The sequence below is a fragment of the Anastrepha ludens genome, chromosome 5, assembly GCF_028408465.1.
Source record: "Anastrepha ludens isolate Willacy chromosome 5, idAnaLude1.1, whole genome shotgun sequence".
Classification (NCBI taxonomy): Eukaryota; Metazoa; Arthropoda; class Insecta; order Diptera; family Tephritidae; genus Anastrepha; species Anastrepha ludens.
In genome coordinates, this window is record NC_071501.1 from 47,051,917 (window position 1) to 47,079,692 (window position 27,776).

At 38.2% G+C, this 27,776-nt stretch overlaps 2 non-coding genes across 2 annotated transcripts; both read left to right on the forward strand.

Annotated features, from left to right (window-relative positions):
- The first annotated feature begins 3,204 nt into the window (after window positions 1–3,204).
- On the forward strand, window positions 3,205–3,276 carry Trnaa-cgc (transfer RNA alanine (anticodon CGC)). Its single transcript has one exon. It is a non-coding gene; the product is annotated as a tRNA-Ala (tRNA).
- A 1,118-nt stretch (window positions 3,277–4,394) lies between these two features.
- Window positions 4,395–4,466, forward strand: Trnaa-cgc (transfer RNA alanine (anticodon CGC)). The gene has a single exon. It is a non-coding gene; the product is annotated as a tRNA-Ala (tRNA).
- Window positions 4,467–27,776: the final 23,310 nt, after the last annotated feature.

Sequence of the window (27,776 nt, forward strand, 5' to 3'; positions counted from 1 at the left end):
TTGAAAATTCGGCAACTTTTCCAGCCCAAGATCTACGTCCCCCTGGTAAAAGCTCAGGGGTACATGACAGATGACCAAATTCATCGGAACTTAAAAATCCTTTTAATAAAAGAGAAAATAAAAAATGAAGTCAGCAAATACCGAGATCATCTCCAATAACACCCAAAGCCAGTTCTTCTACTCTCATGTCACCATTGCGTGTCTTTTTTTTTATGTTGCAAAGGAAAACACCGACCCCGCCCATATTTCGAGGCAAATTTACCTTTAATACTTAAATCAATGTCACTTTTTAAATGAATTCAAATATCAGGTCAGCCCATAAATTCGTGCGTTTTTTAAAGGTGGTTTTAAAATTAATAAAAAAGATGTTTAAAGTATTTATTAATCAATAATATATTTTCCTTCATTATTTACAATGTCTTTTCATCGTTTAGGCAAATTTTTAATTCCCTGCTCAAAAAATGTTGTATAGCTTCTTTTGAGGAGTAGTTCTTGTTACTCATATGGGATTGAAGTCCACGGAAAAGGGCAATATCCGGAAAGTAAAAGTGGATGCGGCATTAGCTCTCATCCGAGCTCGTTCAGCTTGCCTAATGTTTGCCTTGCGCTATGAGGTCTTGCGTTGTCGTGGTGAAACAAATCTTTGCGTCTATTCTCTAAAGATGGTGGATTTTTGCTAAGTCCCTAATTCAGATTTGATGAGAATAATAAAGTAGCAGTTATCGACTGGTTTGGTTCCAGAAGTTCATAATAAACAATACCGGCCATATCCCACCAAAGAGACAGAAGAATCTTCTTGGGGTGAAGGCCATCTCTAGGGGTCGGTTCTGGTGTTTCATCTTTATCTAAGGTTTTCCAATAAGATGTTTTATTTTGATATTTAAGGAAAAATTCTATTTTTTAATAAATATATAAAGGGTTTTCCAATAACAGGTGTTATGAATGAATGAATTGCGCTATCGAGAGATGATTTACGATTTTTTATGGCCGGAATTGGATGGTATTGATCTGAACAACGTTTATTTTCAACAAGACGACGCTACGTGCCACACAAGCAACGAAACCATTGATCTTTTACGGGAAAAGTTTCCGGTCCGTTTTATCTCTCGAAGAGGTGGTCACAATTGGCCACCGAGATCTTGTGGTTTAACACCTTGTGACTTTTTTCTTTGGGGCCACGTGGAAAAGAAGATCTACCGCAACAGCCCAGGGTCGATTCAAGACCTTAAAAATAGAATTCGTGAGACTATCGAGGGCATAGGGCAGCCACTTTGCAATTCGATTATGGAAAAGCGTGGTCGTGGTGGTCATTTGCATGACGTTAATTTCCATTATTAACGGCAAAAAATTGTTTATCATGTCACTCTGTAGTGCTCAATGTTAACCGAAATAGCGTTTCAAAGAATAAGAGGCCCATAACGCCACCGCTTTAAAATCCGCACCAAACTATCACTCTCTGAGGATGCATTGGCTTCTCGACGATCACACGCGGCTTTTTCGATCAGCAGATGCAGCATTTTTGCTTGTAACATAGCCACTGAGAAGAAAATGCGCTTATTCAGAATATATGACTTTTCGAGCAAAATCCGTTGCCAATCGAAGATCCAAATCAAGCGTAAAGCCTTTCATTTCGTCCTGACGGCCCATATGTGTGATATGTGTGAGTATCTCAACTACAGCTTTCCCTAACGGGTACAGTTCAAGTAGCTAAGATATACCCTATCATAAGAAAGTACCGGGAATGTTTAAATGAAACAAAGCAGAGTTAAATTTCAGGGGAATTTATTTTATCTCCTTCAAAAGATGATCTGTCTGAAGAAACACACAGTCCTCAATGCACCCCTGGTAGGCCGACGAAGGGATGGACTTCAGCACCTTCGTCGCATTCACTTTGATCTATCGACTGAATTCTCCTTCCACGAAGTGGTAACTTTAACTTGGGAAAGAAAAAGAAGTCGCACGGGGCCATATCAGGTGAATACCGAGCTTGCGCGATGGTATTTACTTGGTGTTTGGTCAAATAATCTAGCATAAGCAAAATACAAGAATTGTTTGCCCAGATTTCCGACCGTTTGCGACGTACAACATCTCTCAAACGCTTAAAAACGGATAAATAATATTCTTTATGGACTGTCTGGCCCGATGGAAGGTACTCCTGGTGCACTACGCCTTAGCAATGCGCGGTTCGTTTAAATTAAACATTCCCGGTAATTTTTGATCATATGCCGACTCTAAACAAAAATCTGAGCATTAATACGATTTTCAGAGAACATAGAACATCGCCACCCAGTCTTTTTGTACATTTATTTTAAGGTTCTGGACACTTCGACCTTCACGCCATCAACTGGATCTAATTGGATATTCGTAAGTTTTCCCAGATTTGTTCACAATAACTCGCTAAAATTTTATAGCAATCGGATGTAGTTTATAAGCTATAAACAAAGAAACAAAATTTTCAGTTTCATAAATAAATAAATACAAAACAATTTTATTTAAGCGACTTTTTGTTTCGATGGAGTGACAAGCCACTTTAAAAAAACCAGTCACATTTCCTCAACACTTTGTAGTTCAAAACCAACACCATATTTCTGTTTTTTTTTTTTTCCAAGTTTGAAATAATCTACTCAGCCTTTATAATTTGTGTTTAAGAACTCATACAAATTAAAAGATTTGCTCGTATCAGCAGTTTCTTCTTCATGTTGATTACTCACAGTCAAAGGCTACGTAATATAGTTTTAAAAATAAATTATTACCAACAAATATTTAACAATAATGAAGCAGCATAGAAAAATTGCTATACACTGGACTCTCACATTATTTATTAATCGCTCTCGCGTGCTCATTACCTATACACCTTTACTAAGTATGTGTGTAAGTATATATATGTAATAACACTAAAGCCAATAATAATAAAAACAAAAATAAAAAAACAAAACAGTATAAATAAATTTGCTGTTTTACTATCTGTTCATTGTTGCTATTTGATTGTTGTTATATTTCTGTTATTAATTAGTTTCAGCTCTTGTCGATCTCTAACCACCAAACTGCCAAACTCTTTTGCGCAACAACACAAATGCGTACGGGTCTAATGGATTTTTGTTTATCAGCAATCGTCAGTTCGTTCACTTACTCATTGGCGCCCTCTCTCACACCGTTTTCTTGCTCCCAACCAGATTACTAGCAAATGACAGCGATCTAAAGCAAGGGGGTGTAGCTCAGTGGTAGAGCGCTCGCTTCGCATGTGAGAAGTCCCGGGTTCAAACCCCGGCACCTCCAATTGTGTACTAGCGTGGATTGGGAGCGTTATTTCTACTCCAAATCCACCGTGTTATAAAATTTTATAATACAAAGTGGTTAGTTATTTTATGAAATTTTAATGAAAGTTAGAAATTAAATTTGGATTTCAAATGGTTAATACTGAGAATCTAAATAATTACGAGATTGTGAATACAGTAGGTTCTGTTTTTATGCGGCTTTTTTTTATGCGGTTTTGAAATAGTGCGGTTTTTTTTTAAATTGCAAAATGCATGTCGACCTATCGGGAATTGTACATATAAACAAGATTCTAAACCAGCTAAGCAAAAACTCATCACAGATTACATCAGAAATGCTAACCCTACAAGTATGGAAGATATATAAAGATATAATTTTTAAAGATACAATATTTTGTTTATGCGATTTTATTTAATTATTTCAGATTCATGCGGTCTATGGAACGTATCTATAGTAATAATATGGGACTAGTGCCCTTTTTTATGCGATTTTATTACTAATTTCAGATTATGCGGTTTTAGCATTTGAAACGTATCTATAGTTTTACTATAGAACTAGTAGCTTTTTTTATGCTGTTTTTTTTATGCTGTTTCTTGCGGAACGTATCTACCGCATAAAAACAGAACCTACTGTATGTTTAAATGCGCGAATATGATTTTCAACTACCTTTTATTTTACTAGTCATAAATTTAGAGCTGCTAATATGAATTTTTCTGACAATTTGTAATTTTTACTATTCCCATAGAATAATATTTTGGTAACAAGTGGGAAACACTTGAGAATTATTCAGTATTAATCAGCTTTGTTATTACAAATCATTTTTATGTCGATACAAACACATTTATGCACATATAAGTTATGATCTTCATAATGGCGACTAAGTACGTACATATGTAGCTACATATGTGTGCACATATTTCACCACAATTATAGAGCATTTATTATATAATATTATTGTTAATTGTGCGCTTTCTTTTAGTTTTTTATTCTTCTCTTTCCGTTGATTTTTCTTCATTAATTCGGCAGTGCAATGACCATTAGTTTTGACCATTACTGGAATGTTTTTTTACACTTGTAAGCTCTGGTTGCACCGTCTGTATGCTTTTGGATCCGGTATCCATGGGGGTGTAGCTCAGTGGTAGAGCGCTCGCTTCGCATGTGAGAAGTCCCGGGTTCAAACCCCGGCACCTCCAACGTTAAATGGCTAAAATTTCATTCATTTAACTTTTTATATTTTGGCTTTGTTGTATACAAAACCAAAAAAGGAAAAAATAATTTGCTTATAAAAAAATCAGTTAATGTAAGAATTTACTTTTTACAGCAAAAGCAAAGTATCTCAGCCTGATTAGGCAAGCAAGAAAAACAATATTCGAACCTCTCAAAACTGCAGCGATTTAGATGATGAAATGCCTATCATTACACTGCGTTACAAAAACGAACTTTTTTCTGTCCTATGAACCAAATATACTTTTTCGGAAAGGGGAGAAAAAATAAAAATAACGTGGCGATTTTCATGTACACGTCAGAATTTTTTTTTTAATGTTTAAAATATAGAGCTCGTAGTCCGCCTGTGTGAAAAACTTTGGATCAATTTTTAACCCTTTTTCCGTGATCCAATCGCGTTGAATTTCTGCAGGTAGACTCGTGGAAATGTTTTTATTATGTAAAATTAAAAAACAAAATTTTATCAATTCTCAGATTTTCTTGAATTTTTTTTTTCAAAAAACAAAAATTTTCGGCATAACTTGAAGGGACTCCAAATTTTTAAACAACTTATTATCCTTTAATTTATTGTTTCATACAACACACTCTCTGCCGTTTGTGTGTTTGTTACAGTTCCGGAAGTTCCGATCATCTGACAGTCGCGCTACTAGGAGACGTATACTTTGACAATTGTTTTAAGTTCTGTTGCGCGAAAACGTCTTTCTGTATATTTCATCTTACGAAAAATGCAGTGCCCGACTCGAAGTAACTTTTGTTACGTTTGTGGCTTATTCGCACCAAGTAAAAATTTTAAAAATATTACGAAAACAGTGGTTAATTTGTTTCAGAAAATATTTAAGACTGCTTATGTTCCTTACTTGTGGTATACTCCGGAAGTCGTGTACGACTATGGCTATAGAAATTTATGCAAGTTTACTGATGGAAGGTCAACAATAAAATACTCTGTACCAACAATTTGGCTACCACGTACGGAGCACTGCAGTGAACTGTGCTACTTTTTCGTAACTTTTACCCAAATTAAAGGGTACCAATACTTTCGCCGCAACAAAAATCGCTACGCTAATGTAGAATCGGTTATTCCAGCGGTTCTGTACTCACCAGAAGAACGTATAGCGGCTTCAATGGAGATTTTTGATGATGTTCCCGAATTAAGGGATGGAAAACCAACAGTAGCACCAACAATGCTATCAACATTTCTTGCATCGAATGCGAGATGCGGGGAACCAGAAGTATCGGAATTTGTACCAACACCCAGTGAACTTGGGACTGCAGTGCCGCATTTAGTAACGCAAGCCGACTTCAATGACCTTGTACGAGAAGGAAATTTGTCAAAGAGAACAGCCGAACTCTTTGCATCACGCTTTAAGCAGTGGAATATAGTAGCGGCTGATTTTAAAATAACAAATGCTTACAAACGCAAAAATAATTTTAATGTAACAATTTTTAATTTTTATATAATAAAATTAATAAAAAAATTTGGGGTTTTATATCTCTATTGTAATGCGGAGTGAAATACCTTTCTTTTGATACCCACATGGGCATATCTCATGCACTTTGTTTTTTCGAACAGGTGGCAACCCTGTGAAACATTCTCAGTGGCAACACCTAGGTGAAAAGTCTAGAAATGTGATACACTATCTGTGTGCCCAATTTCATTCAAATTCGTTAAGCTAATCCTGAGATCGTGGGGCTATACAGATATGCATACAAGAATTGCTCGTTTAAAGTTATAAAATACAAAAAAAATTGTGACGTGTACATGAAAATCGCCGATACACGTTTATTTTTATTTTTTATCACCTTTCCGAAAAAGTATATTTGGTTCATAGGACGGAATGTGTGTAACGCGGTGTTAGAAATCTATATATATTTATATTTTACTTATAAATATAAGATTTCAATAATTATTACAAAAATTTATTAAAATACATAAAGAAGTAAATAATAAATTTGTGTCAATAACAATGTTGCCTGTCACTGCTCCAAAATTAATTAATAATTAAACTCTGCAATAAAAAATTATCCATAGCGTAGGGCTATAAAACTTACTTTTTTCCAACAGTAAGTAAAGGGTGATCAATTTAGAGGTATCGGATTTTAAACTGAAATTAAACAACCAAAATTCAAACTGATTGGGTAATCTTTATCATTTTTATCTAGAATATTTCACGACATTTATTTTCTAAAGATAATCCCTTTCAAATGTTGGCCGTAAACACCAATTTTGAATGACTCGCTGGAGGATTTCGATCGGTATCTCGTGAATAACTAAAGTAACGTTGGTCTCCAATGTCTCAATCGAAGCTGGTTCATCTGCAAAGCATTTAGACTTTACATAGCCCCACAAATAAAAGTCCAAAGATGTGATATCACACAATTTTGGTGGCCAATGTACTGGTCCACCACGAAAGATAAATTTTTCACCGAAACGACAACGCAATAGTAGCAAAAAGTCATTATAGTCCGCCATTCATCATGGAGTTCGCTATACATTGTTACATTGACGCCAGCCTCGTCCTTGAAGAAATATGGGCTGATGATTCCTACTGCCCATAGGCATTTTCTAAACATTTCCAGTAGTTCCATTTTGCTTGGAAAATTGTTGTAATGTCAGCTATCCCGATACTATTATGCTTTCGAAGCGAATGAGTGCCCCCAAACTTTTTTACTTAATAAGCTATCTGGAAAGTCTAATTTTATCACGTACAAATATGTGTCATATGTAGGTATCATACATATAGGGTGGGCCATGTAAAATTTGCTTTTTGAATCGGCTATAAAAAAAAAATTATCAATATTTTTTCAAACTTTTTTTTTCATTTGTAAGATTGAACATGGCCATTTCTGAATAAAAAATAATGTCGTTCAAATGACTGCCACGACTGGCTTTACAGTAGGCCATTCGATCAACCCAATTCTTAAGCACATTTTCGATTGTTTGGGCTCCAATTTCATGAACGGCAACTTCGATTTCGTGTTTTAAAGCATCAATCGTCTCTGGATGGTTCGCATAGCATTTGTCCAACGGGCTTAAATCACCCTCTTCAATTTTTGAAAACAACTCGTTGAGCATGTCGCGGTAACGCTCGTCATTTACTGTAACCGCGGCTCCTCGCTCATCTTCGAAAAAAATGGCCCGATGGTGCCGCCAGACCAAAAACCGCCCCAAACAGTGACTCGTTGTGGATGCATTTGCTTCTCTACAGGAACGTGTGGATTTTCTGAGCCCCAAATCCGACAATTTTGCTTATTGACGTAGCCACTGATGTGAAAATGAGCTTCATCAGAAAAGAAGAAGAAGACTCACCACTTTGGAAATAGGTTTTCAATATTTCCCAACTTTGTTCAAGCGTATAGCGTCCCATTTCGTAAATGTCAAACCTTTAAGTAAATTATGAACACATTTGGCATGTCATTTGTGTTACCATTCTCAAAAAAATAGGTGGTTCAAAAAGCAAACGTTATATGGCCCACCCTGTACAAGGTGACGCAAAATTAATCGCCGCATTGAAAGATTAATATTTTTTGCAAATGGCATAGTGCGTCAATTATATTTGGAACTCGTAATAAAAAAGTTATTTAAAGACCAAATTGGTTGATTAATTTTGCGCCACCTTGTATACTGGCAGAGCTCTTCATTACATGGAAAAACGTGTTAAAATTCTCGATCACACCCGCTTTAAGTAAGGGTATAGTTTAAAAATGAGGAATACAAAGTTCCAGATGAATCAATAAAATAGAGGGGGCAGAAAGAGACTTAAATCTGGAAAAATTATATCTTTTTTATTTCTTCAATTTATTCAAATTTGTTTATGCCTCACTCCACTCCATCGTCTCAAAACGTTCTCTTCCAAGTTGTAACTAGAATCGGGAGAATCAGAACAAGAATAATTTGATACGATGATGCGAGTAGCACAGGGTGTCCGGTCGCATAATTAGGAATTAAAAGCTAATATAAAAAAATTATAATACTAAGGATAAAAGATTATTTCAATAACTATTACAAAAAAGATATCCGCATTTATCTTTTTTTATTATTTCTTCTAAATATTTACCGTTACTTCAGATACATACATACAATTGGTGCGTACACCTCCTATTTGTGGTGTGTCTTGATGTTGTTCCACAAATGGAGGGACCTACAGCTTTTAGCCGATTCCGAACGGCAGATATTTTTATGAGGAGCTTTTCATGGCAGAAATACACTCGGAGGTTTGCCATTGCCTGCCGAGAGGCGACCGCTACTAAAAAAAATTTGCCTGCATTTTGGTCTTTCACCGAGATTTCTCTCTCTGAAATCCGAATGGTACATCGGATAAACTCTTGGAATTTGACCTCCGCACTTCATGTCACACACTGAATAAGTTCTGTCGGGACGCCATTAACCTCGCGAGCGATATTTTTTTTGGTGCTGAGATGATCGCTGGGCTTGTTATTTTGAGGTACCCCACAGAAAAAAGTTCGTAGCGATAAGATCGGGCGACTGAAATGACCAGGATATGAAACCGAAGCGGCTTATTAGTTTATTAGGGAAGAAATACCACAGTATCGCCATGCTCTTTCTGTGGTACCATATTGTAGAAACGATGTGTGTTTACCGAAGGAAAGATGTTATCTCATTATTGGCAGAAAAATATCGTTCAGCATATGCCAATAAGAGACACCACCGTCCACAGAAATTCCTTGCCCTCGACGATTTGAAAAGGGTGTGATGCAATTAATCCACAGCTTGACAACGCAGACAAAACGGTCACAACGGTCAAGGGAACGAAAAGTGGATGCTGATGTTGTGGTGGTGGGTTCTGTCCTTTAGGTGGCCAAAAATATCAATTGTGTTTATTTAGGCTTCCACTTAAATGAAAATGAGCTTCATCACAACAAAAAATAGTGTACACCGTATGAAATCGCCCCAATATTGGCTTTCAGATATTTTTACGCAAATTGTAATCGTTAGACTTAAGCGCTTGCGCAATTTGAATTTTGCAAGGGTGAAGTCTAAGATCCTTTAAACATATTTCACACCAAATAGTTTTTGGAAGTTCCACGGCAGTCGCCCTCTTGCGCTCGGACTGACTTGGATTATCATGCAAACTTTTTGCGACGAATTCAATTGCTTCATTTCTTCTCGAATCACCAAACTGGTTGACATTCGCACGCATGAACGAATTCAATCCTCACTTGGGGCATCACGGAAACGTCGAAGATTTTAACGTGAACAAAATCTACGCGGAACACGAATCACGAACCCCCGCCCGCTCATGGGCTCAGCAGTTAGGCAGAAACTTTAAATTTAAAACCTAATTATGCCACCGGACACCCTGTAAAATCAAGAGTTGTTGCCACTCAGCTTCTCCGCCTCTCACTTACTGTGTGGCCTGGTGGAAGCCATTCGGAGACGTCGTCGTTTTCTTCGGCCTTCAATAGGGCGTAATACAGCTGCCTTTCGAGTTGTTCTCTCGTATCTTATCCTCTGAGCATTTATAAATCTTTAGTTACGTTTTTTGCTAAAAGTTACAGCTCATGATTATATTTTTGATATTTCGATAGGTACCGTCTTGCAATCTTACAAGTCCATATATTTTTCGCATTATTTTTCTCTCAGATACCATTAGCTGATTAATGTTAGTAGTTTTTAGTGTCCATAGTTCCCCAACTTAGGTAGGCATGATGCTTATCAAGATTTTGTACATCCTTAACTTTTGGTTTCGAGATAAAAAATTTAGACTTAAGCAGCTTCAAATTAGAAAAGCAAGACTTATTTGCTGATAAAACCCTATAATTTTATGTGAATGACTTATCCTTATCCACACAATCCTTGGCGCAATAGAGGAGGTGGTAAGTAGCGCTCAACGCAGACGTCACTACCCGAACCGAATCACCGTCCTGGCAACGCTTAACAGCCTACGATGGATAGACATTACGAAGGCACTACGAGAAAGGTTTCAAATACCTGCATACCTGCTAAGGATTCTCCAGAGCTGCCTGAGTGCGCTTGAACAGCTGTACGACACACCAGATGGCCAGAAACCAAAAGCGGTAACGTCTGGACAGCTTAGGGATCTATTCTACGAGCTACGACGATATATTGAGCATAGAAATGCCAAAAGGTACATATCTAGTGGGATACGCGGACGATATAGTGGCGGTCATACCAGCTCGGGACACTGAGGACGCTGGAAGGAAGCTGAACCAAGTCATGATAAGGACGCAAATATGGCTTGAAGACCACGGCCGGAAACTCACCAAACATAAAACCGAAGTCATCCTTATGACACGAGATCCCATGGCACTCGAGGTCAGCATGCAAATTGGTGACCCCAAAGTAGTGAAATACTTAGGTATTCAACTTGGCTGCAGGCTTACTTTCTAGGCCCAAATACGGCATGCGGTTACCAAAGCAGCAAAGGTTACGGGTATGCTAAATACTACCGGAGATACCTATGCCGCATGAGCAAGGTAACTGTTTCGAAGTGCATATACTGCGAATCGCTGAGCGATGACGCTGAACACACGTTTTCTAGTTGTAACAGATGGCTCGCGGAAAGAAATTCCCTGATGGAGCAGATTGGCGATATTGCACCGAGTAACATAATCAGCAAAATGCTCTAACGTGAGGACAACTGGAACGCGGTGAAGAAATACATCGAAAACATACTACAAAAAAAAGATTGACTTCGACACAGTGCAACAAAGTGAAACCGCACAGATAGTGACACAAGAAGTCGAGCCTATAGCATGCAAGCTGGCTACAAATATGGTGGACCCAGACGTAGGTGAATAGAATTGGTCCTTTATGGATGCCGTTCTGGGCCCTCCTGAAGTAATATAGAAAAAAAAAGAAAAATCCGCACACTCGTTACACAAAGAGCTCTTAAACTCAGCTCGTCCCCAAAAAAGTTGAGTATAAAGCTCTGCCCGATGCGAGAGAGAATGCAATACCATCCTTCATCTCCCTGCCGCTTGCACGTCGGTCTAATGGCTACAATTTTCTTGCGTGCCCCCTTCCAGAAATACATGGTTTTACCAATCATAGTAAGATTCTGCTTTAAACCCTTTGTATCGCTTTTGAATCTGACACTATCGAGTCCGGATTCCGGAATGTATTTTTTACAATAATTTTTTGGATTTACACAATTTATCAAGCGCTGCTTGTGGAAATGAGAAAATCCGAGTATTGCAATATGAATGGAAGTTACAACACTTTAGAAATCCAGCGTGTGAGGTGGCTAGAGCGAGGAATACCCATTTTGTTGGCCGAGAAGGGGCTGAAGATAATCCATCTAAGATCTCCCTTCCACGTCATATATATATGACAATGTCGAAAAAACTAATGAAATGGCTGAACTCTCTGAAGGAATAAAAAAAAGCGACTCAAATTGTGGTAGTGCAAGCCATAGGTTCCCCACCAAGACAATTTTTTGATTGCTGCGTTAATGACATACAGATGTATGTATCACGATCTCTTTGCCCCGAATACCGCATAGATAGACGACAAATTATGATGACGGAATGTGTGAGAACAACTCATTTGGGGACTGCAATTGCACACGCTGCACAAATACATTTGTTCGTATGATTGTGTGCGTCCACATGCAACATAATTACATTCAAAATCGCACGCACAGCAGCATTTATTGTCGACAACTTCAAAACGCTCATAAACATCATCATCAACAACAGCGTTGATGGCGGGCAAAATAACAAAGATGCGATCGACAACAGGAGCTGGAACGTTAATATTAATAGCGACACATGAAGTTATCCCCGGTAGCAGCGGGCAGCAGTAGCAGACACGGCATCCGACGCTCACATTGAATTGCTGAAAGAAAAAAATTTCATATCATACGTTCTCCGGTGATCCAATGCACATTTGCCTCGCTCTTCGCCGCGCACCCCTCTTCCTACTTCAATTCTCTATATTTTAATGAAATTTGAATGAGGCACTCAGAACCACAACTGACAATGCATTGTGGAAAGAGTGTGCGTTGTGTTGCTTGGAAAAAGTAGTTGCGTCGCTCACTGAAGACGTCAACTGCAGCCATGGAAGCGGCAGCGCCAGCACTTTTCGGCCGTTTGATCTTTTCATTGTTTGTATACAAGTTGATGGTTTGTGTTGATGGATGCGAGCGCACAATTTGCTTTGATCATTTCCGCGCACCGCACATAACAAGTACAACAACAACAACAACAGTAGGAGTATTAACAAACGTATTCAATGGTGTGTTGTTGATGATCATGCCTCTTTCGTTTAGCTCCTTGTTGGTTGCTGCCCGTCAAACTCGAAATTTACGAGTTGCCATTCAGCGCCGTCTATTCAGTTTTTTGTGGACGGGCTTCTTTTCATGTATGAGTTTTTACGTATGCATGTGCGTGTAGTTGTTAACGTAGGTGTTAATGTGCTTGTGGCAATTATGAAAAATCACAGACATCCTCCCACGCAAATGTTATTATGTATACAGACATGCATAGAGACGTATTACATATTATGTCTTTGATTGATGTATTGTCCATTGAATTCAGAGGAAATGTTATTTAGAGAAAATTCTGGGGGTCTTCTGATACTTGAGCTTATTGCTTGTTGAAGATGAGAAAGGGAAACACGATCATTCTTTTAAGTGAAGTATATCAGGGTCCTCCTGTTTTTGCGAATAATACTGAAAATATTTGACTAGTGCCAGACTTTTAAGTGAGACTTTGCTACAGGGACCCACTTAGACTAGAGGAAGAAACCCACTGTGATTCCATAGTTTGGCTTCGTGCACCTCGTTGCTCAACCAACTGTTGTCTCAGGCCTTCCAAGGAGGTCTTCCTCTTCCTCTGCTACCACCAGCTGTTACCGCATCGAATACTTTGAGAGCTATGACGGCATGACGCAACGCACGAAGTCGCTGGAACTTTAGTCGCTGCACTTTGTCTATGTCGTCGCAAAGCTCATAAAGCTCATCGTTCCATCGCTTGCGATATTCCCCGTTAACAACGTGCAAAGGTCCAAGAATCTTGCGCAGAATCTTTCTCTCAAACACTCCAAGGGACGTCTCATCGGATATTGTCATTGTACAAGCCATACCATAGGACGGGCATGATGTGGAACTTATAAAGTGTTAGCTGTCAACAGTGACGTGGGTGCCGATACGCGGGTGCGCCGACTGTTTGTTTGATGACAGGAGGTACTTCGTTTTGTCCTCGTTCACCACCAGACCCATTCGCTTTGCCTTCTTTTCCAGTTTGGAGAAGGCAGAACTAACAGCGCGGTTGTTAAGGCCATGTTAAGGCAATGGATGTTTGGCCGAGGAGCTCCTCCTATTTGTGGCGTGAGTCTTGATGTTGCTCCACAAATGGAGGCACCTACAATTTCAAGCCGACTCCGAATGGTATACATTTTTTATGGGAACTTTTTCATGGCAGAAATACACTCGGAGGTTTGCCATTGCCTTAAAGTGAGATACTGTTATAAAATATCGCCAAGAATTTTGTGCACAGTATAAAAGAAGAGCTTGTGGTCATTTCCCCATACTTATCCAAAAAAGCAAATTTGTTTCGGGTTATGACACTATTGATGTAAATGAGCGCCAACTTTTTAAGGTTCGTTTCTAACACTACCAAAGAAGTTTGTTACTTGTCTCGCCACTCTACCCTACTTGAGCTTTTAGTGTAAAAATGCACTCGAAAACCGAGATCAGAACATAGCGCAAGTTTATGATACTTGGAAGAAAATTGAATAGTTTTCGAATGGATTTTACTAGGGTTTGTGGTAGGTGTATGAAGAAGTAAGGTTTGATGCCTTCCATAAAATGTTTTTGAAGTAAAACTTCTTAAGCGTCGATGGACGAGCGAGAATGGATAGTAAAATTTCAAGCCCATGCAACGTTTTGGGCATTTTCGTTCCGCGAGAGAGAAAAAAGATGTAACGTAGAGGAAAAGGAGAGAGACAGCTATAACTTATATATATCTTAGATACCATTTAGGTTATTTTTCCTGAGTTTTCCTTTGTGGTTGCTAATTACTGGTGAGAAATAACACTGCCTACTTTTGGCGCTTGTTTGTTGGTGCAAACATGGAGGAAATATATTTTGGGTGCCTACTTTTTGCCGTTATATTTCCTTGGTGTCTACTGTTTGGGGCGTTTTTGGTCCCAATTTTTTTGGCGTTTTTTTCTTTGGTGCCTACTTGTTGGCGCCTATTTCTGTTTCCTGGCTAGTGCTTGTGCATACTATAAAGTGCTATCCATTCCGGCGTCGGATTTATTGGTATTGCCTTGCGGTAATTTGTGCCGTTGCTGCGGTCCTGGAATCGCTGCGTTTGTGCGGGTGATAAACGCTCGGAGTAGGGCATGTTGTTACCACGGTTTGTGTCCGGCGGTCGACCCTTCTCCGTTTTTTGTAAATTTGGGCTATTTGTATTCTCTGCAAATGTTGTGAATTTATTTAGATATATATTCTTTCTCTCTATCTCTCTCTCTCATTATCTCTCGGGTCTCCCCCTCTTTCTTTGTCGGCCTTGAAGGTTTCACTTCTGTTATGTGTACTACGCTACACGCACTTTTTTTTCTAAAATGCCAACTGAAAAATTATTTAACTGCTAAGCCAGACATTGATTAAAACACAACTATAGGTAATGGTTACGAAAGTTGAAAAAAATTGGCCGAATTCGCGGTACGCATGTTCCGCCTGCTCTATCAATTTCAGTGCCTACGAACAGTTTTAAGGACCTTAAAATGAAATTTTTCTTGGAAAAGATAAAGAGCGTCAAGGTAAGGGATATTTGCTGATTATTTGACAGTAACTGGATTATTGCACTGGAGGAAATTGTTATGTTCATAAAACTCTGAAGATCTGGGAAGAAGTCCTCGATGTACGCATTAGAAGTATTGCGAAGATCTCCAACAATCAGTTTGGTTTTGTGAGTGGCAAATCGACTTTGATGATATTCATATTCTCCGTAATGTAACAGAAACTCATTGGCTGAATAAGAAAAATCTATTTGGAGTTTTCTTTGACAGACATGAAGAAACCAGTTGATTCCGTAAATCATCATAAAACATTTCATCAAAACCTATTATCAGTCTGGTGATGGACTTCCTTGCGCATGAAAGCCAGGGAAATCTCCCTTGGGCATTGCTGTAGCTCTTCTCGCACGCGACATAGCCTTTCTTTAAGAAAAACTGAATCATTGGGTACACGCCCACGAATCTAATGACTTACGAATAAGTCGCCCACAAACCGAAACTATAGAGTTCCGTTTTGCAGCAGCGAGTTTCGAGGGATCAGCTCTAACAAACGATAACGTCCCTATGAGAATGAATTAGCTTGAAATCCTTAAGGAAATTACACACCGAGTTCAATGCGGATGGTAAAGTTGGCGAGCAGCTTCTGGTGTCTTGTGCGACAAGAAAATACTACAAAAGCTAGCAGGTAAAATATACGAAAGCATGATCACACAAACAATGGCACACGCTAGAGTGTTAGACTATACCCTGCAAATTAGAACAGCGCTTTTTGGAAGGAAAAGTTTTTGGTAATAGCGTTCGCCCCTCGGCAGGCAATGGTAAACCTCCGAGTGTATTTCTGCCATAAAAAAGTTCCCCATAAAAAATATATACCATTCGGAGTCGGCTTGAAATTGTAGGTCCCTCCATTTTTTGGAACTATATCAAGATGCCCACCACAAGAAGGAGAAGGAGCTCGGCGAAACACCCAAAGGGGTGTACGCCCGCGATTTTGAAAGCTCAATTTATAATGGAGGTGCCGCGCACCCCATTCCAATACCTACCTCTTTTCGCTACAAATGCGGTATATATAATTTATGAATGTGTGCCTAGTTTCAATTGCATTTTGGCCTATATGTCAGATCCCACGCCTCCTCTATATCGATATTAACATTTCTATACTAAAGGAAGTTAACCCAGATATGTTGACTCTTCAAATCGGTCTGGGAAATCATAACCAGCTATTGTTCGTGAGCTTGAGCACCTCAAAGTAAATAAAGTTTTTTTTTATCCCACCATTACTCGTTACAATAATACTGGTAGCATCGCGAAACGTCATGGAGATGGTCATCAAAAGACTGCCACGTCACGTGAAAAGGTTCAGAAAGTGAAGAAGCGATTTGAGCGAAATCCTCGACGAAGTGCCAATCAAATGACGAAAGAACTGAAAATATCTGTCCATACAAAATGTTCTCAAAGTCAAGTCGTACAAGGTCCAAAAGGCACATGATCTCACACCAAAGCAGCAACAATTCAGACTTGAGAGAGCGAAGTAGTTGCTTCGCTGGCCGAATGCGGTCAATTTCCGAACATTGTGTTTTCTGAGGTGAAAATTTTTCAAACTGAACAATTCCTAAACTCCCAAAACGGTAGAGAATTTAAGTCATCGATTGGCCACTAGGAGGCAGTGCCCACCACAGGCAATGGTTTGGGCCGCTGTAAGCGCAGATGGGCGCTCTCCAATCATCTAGAAGGAATGTGGCGTCAAGGTAAATGCGAAATATTATCGGAAATGTATTCTGGAGGTTGCTTTGAGGCTGTGGGCAGACAAACATTTCGGTGGTAGACCATGGACGTTTCAACAGGACTCGGCACCGCCTCACAAAGCTCAAGTAAACGAAGAATGGCTCAAAAACAACATTTCGAACTTCATAACGTCCACACAATGGCTCTCAAATTCACCAGACGCGAATCCGATGGATTTTCTCTTTGGGTCATTTTGGAGAGCAAAATCCGAACTGAAATATTCACCTGTCTCGGGGCGCTGAAAAAAGCCATTGTCCGCGAGTAGGCCAAAATACCTGCAAGTCGCATTCGGGCAGCTTGCGATTCGATTCTGGACCGTCTCAAGGCCATAGTCAAGGCAAAAGGTGGTCATATCGAGCAGAAGTACATTGATTCTTAATTTTGTGCTATTTTCACTCATTTTTTACTTTGAATTGAATAAAAGTAATTTTCCGAACTAAATTTATGAACTTTTTAATTGGTCACACTTCGAGCGCCGGACCCTGCATATAATGATGATGCACGGGGCTTCCGTTACTAGTACTAACGTGCATATGTATGTATGTATGTATGGTTGTATTTTAAATTACTCTGGACACAAGTGCTTTTTTAGAAAATGTTTCACTACAAATTCTGCCTATCAATTACAAATTGAAAAGTTTGTGCTACCAGATCAAAGCAATTCCCCCCAATCTGATCAAAACCTAAAATCCAACAATCAATAATTCACACCTATGGTATTCATGCTCTCATATGTGTATGTTTGTGCTATGAATATACAGTTAGTTAGTTTTCAGTATGGGCGGGACTTTCTTCTCTTCAAGTGCTGTAATGGTTTTACTTCCTTATCATCTGCTCTCATCGCATTGCGGTAATTTCTGAGAAAAATTTATTGAACCAAACATCTTTCTTAGCTCTGCCACACATACATGCACACATACATATGTATGTACAGCTCACTAGCAGCATTCGCCGCTTTAAAGGCTTTGTAATTACTTTTTATTAGAAGGCTTCCAATTTGTTTAAAAATCAGCCGAGTTGTTTGGTGTTTAATTGTGAAAGGCCTCTGACGGAATTATGCTGCCGTGCCGCGTACATACCTACACTTATATAAACACATAAATGTACTCTGTTATATGACTTATACGAAGCATGTTTTACAACTTACTATGTGCTAGCCTGTGAGCATACATACACACACACACACACATATGTACATACGTGTACGATTTTATTGGTACAGGATTACCCGCCCATATTTCAAAAACCCTAATGAGGTGCATAGACATAGCGTCGGCTCGCTTTCCACCAATGAAGGCTGCTGTTCTGCATTCAATCAAGTCAACAGAAAGCAATTTTTTCGGGAACTGCTACGTTTGATGTAAAAATTCTGAGAAGTGTCTATTTTGATTATAAATTCTTTTAACATCAATATTCGGTACGTAGTTTATGTAGCTTCAATTATTCTATAATTCCATATATGTTTTATGAGGTGTAAAAATCGATAAGCCAAAAATGTTTATTGCTTCGATATTTCAATTTTATTCAAGCACACATAAATGTATTACAAACGGAACTTCTAGGCATTTTGAAATATGTTCGGCGGCGCGCTTTGTTGCAATCATAAATTCATTTACGATTTTTTTGGATTTTAAGTTTTTGGTGGTTAAACCTTATTTTAACTTCTGCAAATAATCAATTGGAGTAAAAATAGAAAATAAAGGATGAAGTGCTCAAATACAATACATCGGCTGATCAAATCGTAAGTTAAAAGTAATTTAATTGCGCGCTATCTGTTGCTGTCGCCCCATCTATAAAGCTATTTTGTCAATAGACAGTAAAGAAAAAGTAAGTGTTTTTTTTAACACACTTTTATTAGGTCGGGTTGTATGTATGTATGTATGTATATATGTATGTATGTATGTATGTATGCATGTAACGGAATCTTTGAGCTTAATTTTCACTGGCTTCTAAAAATCTGATCGACTTGAAATTTTGCACACCTATCAAGGACCGATGACAATGCAATAATTTGATAAAAGTTTTCCATTATCCTTATTAGGATTGCCAGGATTAATATTTTTTATTTTTTTACCTGTGGGCAAAAAGTAAGGTGAATTTGGTTGTAAAATGAAAAATCTTTTTTTAACACACTTTTATTAGGTCGGGTTGTATGTATGTATGTATGCATGTATGTATGTTTGTATGTATGTATGTATGTATGTACGCATGTAACGGAATCTTTGAGCTTAATTTTCACTGGCTTCTAAAAATCTGATCGACTTGAAATTTTGCACACCTATCAAGGACCGATGACAATGCAATAATTTGATAAAAGTTTTCCATTATCCTTATTAGGATTGCCAGGATTAATATTTTCTTTTTTTACCTGTGGGCAAAAAGTAAGGTGAATTTGGTTGTAAAATGAAAAAATCTTTTTTTATTCTTGTAAATCAGTTTCTCAGGCTCCCTCCACGAAATAAGTTCTTCATCCCGATTACTTCCTTATCACGGCCGATAACTGCATAGCTTTAGACTCACAGTCGATAAGAAAGGAATTAAATATAACACGAATATATCGAATCATTGATTCACTGACTGCAATGATAACAATAATTTTCATTCATAATAAACAAAAAATAGTTTAAAGAAACTAAAAAACACGCTTTTTTGATAATCGAACTAAAAAGTAGAAAATAAAAAATAGTTTAAAAAAACTAAAAAACACGCTTTTATTGCTAATCGAACTAAAAAGTAGAAAATAAATTTTAATGACAAAGAGACCTATAATGAAGTAATAGCAAATCGAACGATCAGTCATAGTCAACTACCTCAGAACAGAATTATAACAAAAATTAAGGTACAAATAGAATAATTCAAATTAGAGTTAAAAGTGTGGGATGCATTTTACTTCACTTTCATAACCCTCTGTACATAGGTAGTTGCCAATAGAATGATTGTAATAATATATTTACTATATCAAGCATCCCACGCTTTTAACTCTAATTTGAATTACTCTATTTGTATCTTAATTTTTGTTATAATTCTGTTCTGAGGTAGTTGACTATGACTGATCGTTCGATTTGCTATTACTTCATTATAGGTCTCTTTGTCATTAAAAATTTATTTTCTACTTTTTAGTTCGATTAGCAATAAAAGCGTGTTTTTTAGTTTTTTTAAACTATTTTTTTTATGATATTGAATCATTCGATTATAAAATGCATGTACAGTTAGTAACAGAAGTAAGTATATACCGGATACGTTTTCAATTTTCCCCCAACCAATTCCTTCAAACAACCTAAGTTATAACAAAATTGTGTTTTATTTACATGAATGAAATACAAAAATCATATTTAATCCAAATAATGACAAAATTTTAAAAAGGAACCAAATTAAAGCTTTTTATATTAAACTTTATAAAAATTCATGTCTCAAAAGTAAATATACAGTTCATCATATTATTAATTTGTGAAATCAAAAACATAATTAAAATCAAATCCTAGTATTTGGTAGGATAACCATTAGACTTAAAGTCGTGATGGCATTGATTTCACCAAGTTTTCAGTTACAGCTGGTGGTATTTTATTCCATTCCTCTTGAAGGACGTTTTTCAGTTATTCCTTATTTCTAATCGGATGTTTACGTATTTGCCGCTTTAAATGTTCCCATAAATGATCGATTAGGTTGGTGTCCGGGATCTGTGGCAGTGTTTTCAGCTGTTTTCGCCCATTGTATAGCAGCCACTATCGTACAATGTTGGATGTGCGCTTGGGGTCATTATCCTGCTGGAAGATAAACGTTCCTCCAAATCCCAATTTCGTAGCGCTTTCTTTTATAATATTTTTCAAAATATTTAAGTAACCATATCGGTCCATAATATTTTCGATAAATACCAAATTTCCAACCCCGTTCGCAGCCATACATCCCCAAACCATCACAGAGCCCCCTCCATGCTTCAAAGTGCCGGTCATATTGTTTGGATCCAATTCCACGATAACTTTTCTCCAAACTTTTTCACGGTCATCAGATCCATGTATACTGAACTTATATTCATCAGAAAATTTGACTTGGTTCCAAAACGTTTGGTCATATTTTTCATGAACTTTTACGAATGAAATCCGTTTACTCCGATTGACACTACTCACGAAGGGCTTTTTCCTAACATTGCGCCCATGATAACCAGCACTATGCAAAACCCGGCAAATAGTTTGGGTGCTAAATTGTTTTCCCGTCTCATTTTCAACTTCAGTTTTCAATTTGGGGGCACTTATTTTGGCGTTTGTCCTGATTTTCCTTACGACTAAGCTTTTTTCTCTGGGACTTAAGAACGGCGGACGCCCACAGCGCTCTTTATTAGTGGTGCTTCCCGCACTTTTATATTTATTCACAAGCTTTTGAACTGTAGTAAAGCTCCTATCTATCAAACGACCGATTTCTCGCAATGATTTAAGCTCCTTGTGATATTTTATAATCATTTGTTTTAAATCCTCAGATAGCTCTTTTCCTCTTGGTGCCATTACTAAAAATGTCGCAAAAATTAATACAAAACGTACTTCCCTAAATTTTTATACTCACCTTAATTGTTTCCTTTTAATAGCTTTAACTTTATTAATCAATACGTAAAAATAAATGTTATGCTAACTGAACAATCGTTTGCTGTATACTAACTTTTGTGACATAAATTTCACTGGCATCAAAGACAAAGCAAAGCGTGGATAACGGTACCTAAAATTTACAGCTAAAGTATGGCGCATCCCAGTACACAATTACCATGTGTAAAATATTTTGATTACATATTAAGAAAACCGGTAGCGTCAAACAATTCCATAAATCAGGCTCCTGTATACATACTTATTTATGTTACTAACTGTAATTAGAACGTACATTAACAAGTGAGGAAAGCATGTTTTTTTAGCTGCCTGATTACTAGCGATATTGCTAGCTATGGTTTGACAGCTGATAGTGGCAAACTGTGTTAACTTTTCTGTTATGTAAGATTTGTCAAGTCAGAATTAATCGTTTAACGCCAGAACAGCGCTATTAAAATGTGGAAATTTAATTTAAATAATCTAATCTCTCCGCGAAGTTCATAGAGCCATTCGTCCCCTTTACACTGCGATTTACGCGGTGGCGGCATCATCTGTAATTATTTCTCCGAAATGCGGAAGAAGGTAGGTAGGTAGGAAGAAGCTGCCGTTACGATGAACGGCGAGTGCTGTCGAGCCATGTTGACTGAATTTCGTTCCAAAAATTAATCACCTAAACACCGACGATATTTGGTTCCAACAGGACGGCGCAAATTGTCATACAGCACGCTGATCGCATTGGAAGCCAATATTCAAACCACCACTGTCGCCACACGACCAGATTTAGTGAAAAAAGTAGCAAAAAATCGGACTGATCGAATGAACAACAGAGTCCGGCACTCGAAGTGTAACCAACTTCAGACCGCTCGCGCACCTGACGCATGGGCATCAGCTGTCGGTTAGATGACAGTCCAGAGTATTATTTACAAGCGCGTGGAAGAATTTTGCCGAGAGTTAACGCAAAAAAATGAAAATCAGTAGTGGATTTCAAACGTAACATGTGATTGAATTATATTTGTCTGGAAAATCACAACCAGCAATTGTTCGTGAGCCCGAGCACCTTTAAGTAAATAAAGTGTTTATTTATCGCACCATTACGCTTTACAATGATACTAGAAGCATCGCGAAACGTCACGGAGGTGGTCATCAAAAGACTGCAACGTCACGTGAAATGGTTTCAAAAGTGAAGAAGCGACATCCATAGCATCCGCCGCATACTGAAAATCGTCTCAAATTCAATCCTTACCATACAAGATCCCAAAGGCGTATGATCTCACACCAAAGCAGCAACAAGTCAGACTTGGGTGAGCGGACGAGTTGCTTCGAGTCAGCGATTGGCCACCAGGAGGCAGCACCCGCCACAGGTAATGGTTTGGGCCGCTGTAACCACAGTTGGGCGCTCTCCAATCATCTAGTTCGAGTGTGGCGTCAAGGTAAATGCGAAATATTATCGGGAAAGTATTCTGGAGGTTGCTTTGAAGCCGTGGGCAGATAAACATTTCGGTGGCAGACCATGGACGTTTCAACAGAACTCAGCATCGTCTCACAAAGCTCGAGGGAACCAAGAATAGCTAAAAAACAACATTCCGAACTTCATAACTTTCACGCAGTGGCTCTCAAATTCACCAGAGGCGAATGCGATAGATTATTCTCTTTGGGTTATTTTGGAAAACAAGGTTCGAACTAAACTAATTCACCAGTTTCGAGGCGCTAAAAAGCCGTTGTCCGCGAGTGGGCCAAAATACCTGCAAGCCACATTCGGACAGCTTACGATTCATATCTGGAAAATCTCAAGGCCATAGTCAAGGCAAAAGATGGTCATATCGAGCAAAAGTAAATTGATTCTTCGTTTTGTATTATTTTCACACATTTTTTACTTTAAATTTTGTAAAATTAATTTTCCAAACTAAATGTATGGCCTTTTTAATTGGTTGCCCTTGGAGTGTCGGACCCTGTATGTAACTCATAACAGCGGTGGACATATGCCGGATGTCGTACTAAGAAAGAAAAGAAAAATTCCATGAAATTGTTTACGAGAATATAATAAAAAATAAATCATTCGTACCATTTTTAGATATTACCATTATTGTGTATTACCATTTTAAGTCATCAAACTGTTAAAAAACACCCGCAATTTTATAATGGCATATATGAGGTAAAAATGGCATTAATATTAGCATTACGTGAAGATTCTTTGGAATAATGCGATTGAAATTTGTTTACTCGATATTGTGATCGATAGCCAAAAATGAAACTATGCGAAAGTTTTCGAACTGTATCTGTTAGCCATCCCTTAGACATATTGTCATTTTGCATAATTTAGGCCAACCTACCTTACCAGCAACACCTGTTTGTAGTTAACCTGAAATTCCCTTAACTTAGAAAACATGGAGAGGTGTAGGTTTTAGATTCCTAAGTATTGAATTTTACGTACCTACATAAATTGGAAATAATTATTTAGCATTCCACACAATCAACTCGAAATACTACTTACCCCGCCACCAACAGCCAAATCTTTCTCTACACTAATTGGCAGACTTATGTTTGCGTTTGTTGGCTGAGTAAAGAAAAAAATATCAATATTTTTATATTAAATAAGAAAGTTTGATCCGAGTATAAAATATGCAGTGATTTATTAACCCGTGTCCTGTGCATATGTGGCCTGAGAACTGGATTTCGAACGAATAACTCCTCGCAAGAAGCGGTCAAAAACCCATTGCTATCAAAATACGGGAACGTAAATAGTTATGAATTTGGTACACCAACCGCAAACCAGCTAACGAAATAAGCAGAACGGCTTTTGACTCGAATCCTCAAGGAAATTGAAGCAAAGTAAGTCCGAAAAGATCACGCCGACGTAGCCTTTTTGACGAGTTTGTTGAAGTCGACAAGAACCCGACGTGGTCCCAGATCAAGGCAAAAGCGAATGATCGACAACATTGACAATCTTTTGTTTCGGAACTATGCAGCTCTAATTGGCACGATAGCAACAAATAATATTAATAATAATAAAATATCCTGCCAAAGCTAAGAATTCTGCTTGTCTCTTCAGGAAACTAAAAAAATGTTAAGAATAAAATGTGAAAATGAAAAATGAAAAGATGAACTATTACCACAATTCCGCGGTAACAAACATGTAACTATAAGACCCAGAATTACACAAACAAAGAAAAGCAATTGAACGCATAAAAACCATAAGAAATTAAACAAAATTCATTTAAGCCAACCGGTGAGCCAATATAAAGTTAGGTAAATGCATACAGACTGGAGTGGAAATGTGGCATAAGACTGAAAACACAGGGATGATATATACACACTTACATACATACACATATGCATGTCTAATACGTACTTAAGAGGCATTTTACAGAGCCACCACAATTTATTTCATGCCACTTGAAATCAGTTGGCCGCCATCGTCACCGTCGCTCCTCCATTTCACTTTATATGCGCGTTGTAAAAGCAAAGGCTTCTAAATCACTTTAATTCAACATGTAATTCCTACTTGCTGTTCACAAAAGAAGGTGGTTAAATTTAGAAGCCCATTCGAAGCATGCACTGCCACGATACTGGGTGATGGTCGTGCGATGCGACGGCGCAACAATCCAATTCAAAAGAAAACAAGGGGAGTGTAAATCCTCTGTAGACAGGAGTATTTGTTATGAGTATCAAAGATTTTCTTTTTATCGCCTTTAGTTTGTTGTTGTTGACTTATTACACAAACTCTACATGTAAATGTACGAGTGTATGGCTAAAATTGGGGTATAAAATTCTGAAGCGACTGAAAAGTCTTTCTGACACTTTAACTCGTTCCTGGAGGCTTTTTGGTATCATAAAGGTGCGTTCAGACTTGACAAGGGTTTTTGAACTGATGTTGTTGTCAAAAAAATTTTACTTTTGACTAATGAGCTGAATTAGTATAAGGAAATGTTTTCAAAATGAACCATAACTTTGAGTAGAAGCTTCTAATTATACCTCACCAAAAATAGGAATATATGATTAATTTTTATTTGCATTTTGTTATAACCAATTTTTCAAAGCAACCTTCATTGAGATTTTGGCGCAAGGTGTGTTATATTTTAAAAACATTTTGTTTAAGTGATATCTCAGACTTTTTTACCCCCACCTCCAGAGAAGTTCGTTGATGAGGTCCTTTGTAAGTCCACGGAAAGGTTCAGGACCAATAAGCAGCATGTTTGCCCCATTTCCCTCGTGTCCTTCGTATCGAGGAACCCAACCCAATAATAATGTGTTGAAGCTCCCTAGAATGTAAAATCATGTACCATTTTTGGGGTGAGTGTAGTTGATAGAAGGGCTTTCAAAGCCACTGGAAGTATGTAAATGTGAGTTCCGCTCATTTTTCTATGGAGACATTCTCTCACACATATCTCAATGGCATGTATTTCTGCCTGGAATATGGTAGGGTAGAGAGCCATTGAAATCGATTTTTTGAATTTAGGCCCATTGATTGCCGCCCCTCTTCTACCATCTTTCCAAGCCGTACGCTCATTAATAGAAGCTTGAAAGTTCCTGAAGATAATGGGTTTGGGAGATAATGAATCCACCCTAAAAAGAATAGACTATGTCGAAAGTCTTCTCAGATCTTTAGATATCCTTTCATATCACTACTTTTTAGTTCGGAGATGCCTTTTAATCTTAAAGCGCTCAAACCAGCTTCTTTTTCTATTGAAATAGGAAGAGTGCTAGGCATAGTAGCACACCTAATACGTCAGTTGGGCATGTTTTCATTGCTCCTGTTTTAACGACGCAGAAGAGGCGGTACAATTTGTTGAGTTCATTTCCCGCCTTTCGTTGCTTGACTTTAGGCCGCCATGCTATGGAAACTTTGGAGACTATAGTGGTAAAAACTGTAGTGAATGTCCAGTAAGTCAGTCTGGGCCTGTTCCCCCCATGTTTTTCCAAAAAGCCTTATGCAGGCAAAGAATGGGACTTTTGCAGTAACTTTCTCAAGATGAGAGTTCCAAGTTAGCGTTTTGTCAAGGGTGATACCAAAGTAGTTCGCTTCGGTGGAGGACATTTAATGTTGATGCTACTTTTCATAGTAAACGGACATGACTAAATATGGATTTGGCAAAGATAAGATACTAATAAAGATATAACTTTCATTTTCAAAAAATTTGAAAGCATCGACCTTACAGCTTCCGCTATCCCAGCTTTGAACAAAGAATAACGATTGATTTGAACTACAAAGGGAACAGGAATACCTCTTCTCTTCAGATAAAATTCGAGGTGAATACATTAACTGGCACACAGATAGTTCGAAAATGCCCGAAGGCATAGGCGCTGAGATATTTTGTTCCAAAATAAAGCTATCGGTGTCGATGGAAGTTTTCCTAGCTTCTTCCATTTATGTATGTATCAGTGTGTATGGAGATATTTGTGCAAAGTACTCGTAAACGCGGCCGCAGTGGCCGAATGAGTTGGTGCGTTACTACTAATCCGAATTCTGAGAGAGAACGTCAGTTCGATCGAAGTTCGGTGAAAGATCAAAATTAAGAAAAAGTCTTCTAGGAGCGGTTACCGCTCGGCAGGCAAGGGGCAACCTCCTCATAAAAATGTTCTGCTATTCGGAGTCGGCTTGAGACTGTAGGTCCCTCCGTTTGTGGAACAACATCAAGACGCACACCACAAATAGGAGGAGGAGTTCGGCCAAACATCTAAAAGGGTGTACGCGCTGATTATAATATATATATAAATATACTCGTAGATACACTCAAAGCTCTATCAGCTTTCGAAGATAAACCTCAAAGAGACTATACTCATTAGGACGACGCAACCAGGTTATATGGGTACCGAACCACAGGAGCATAAACGCGAGCTAAGTAGGTAATGAATTAGCTAAAGGTGCTGCGGCATTGAACTTATTGGGGTCTGAGTCTTCCCAGGCAGCGAGACAACACATAATACAACTCAAGCAATAGCAACTCAAACAACGTTAAGCGACTCAAGTTGGCATCACATTGTGGTGCCCCGCCAGGCAGGGAGATTGTATGTGATATAAACCTCCATAAGAACAAGCTGATACCTACAGGCTGTGAAGTCATCTGCACATGTTCGGCATGTGATGGAATGATTGCTGATCCTGCGTCTAGTCCCTAGAGACATCATCACACTTGATTTCCGAATGCGATGCAGTATCGAAAAGAAGGAGTAGGCAACTCGGCCTAGTACGGCACATCTGC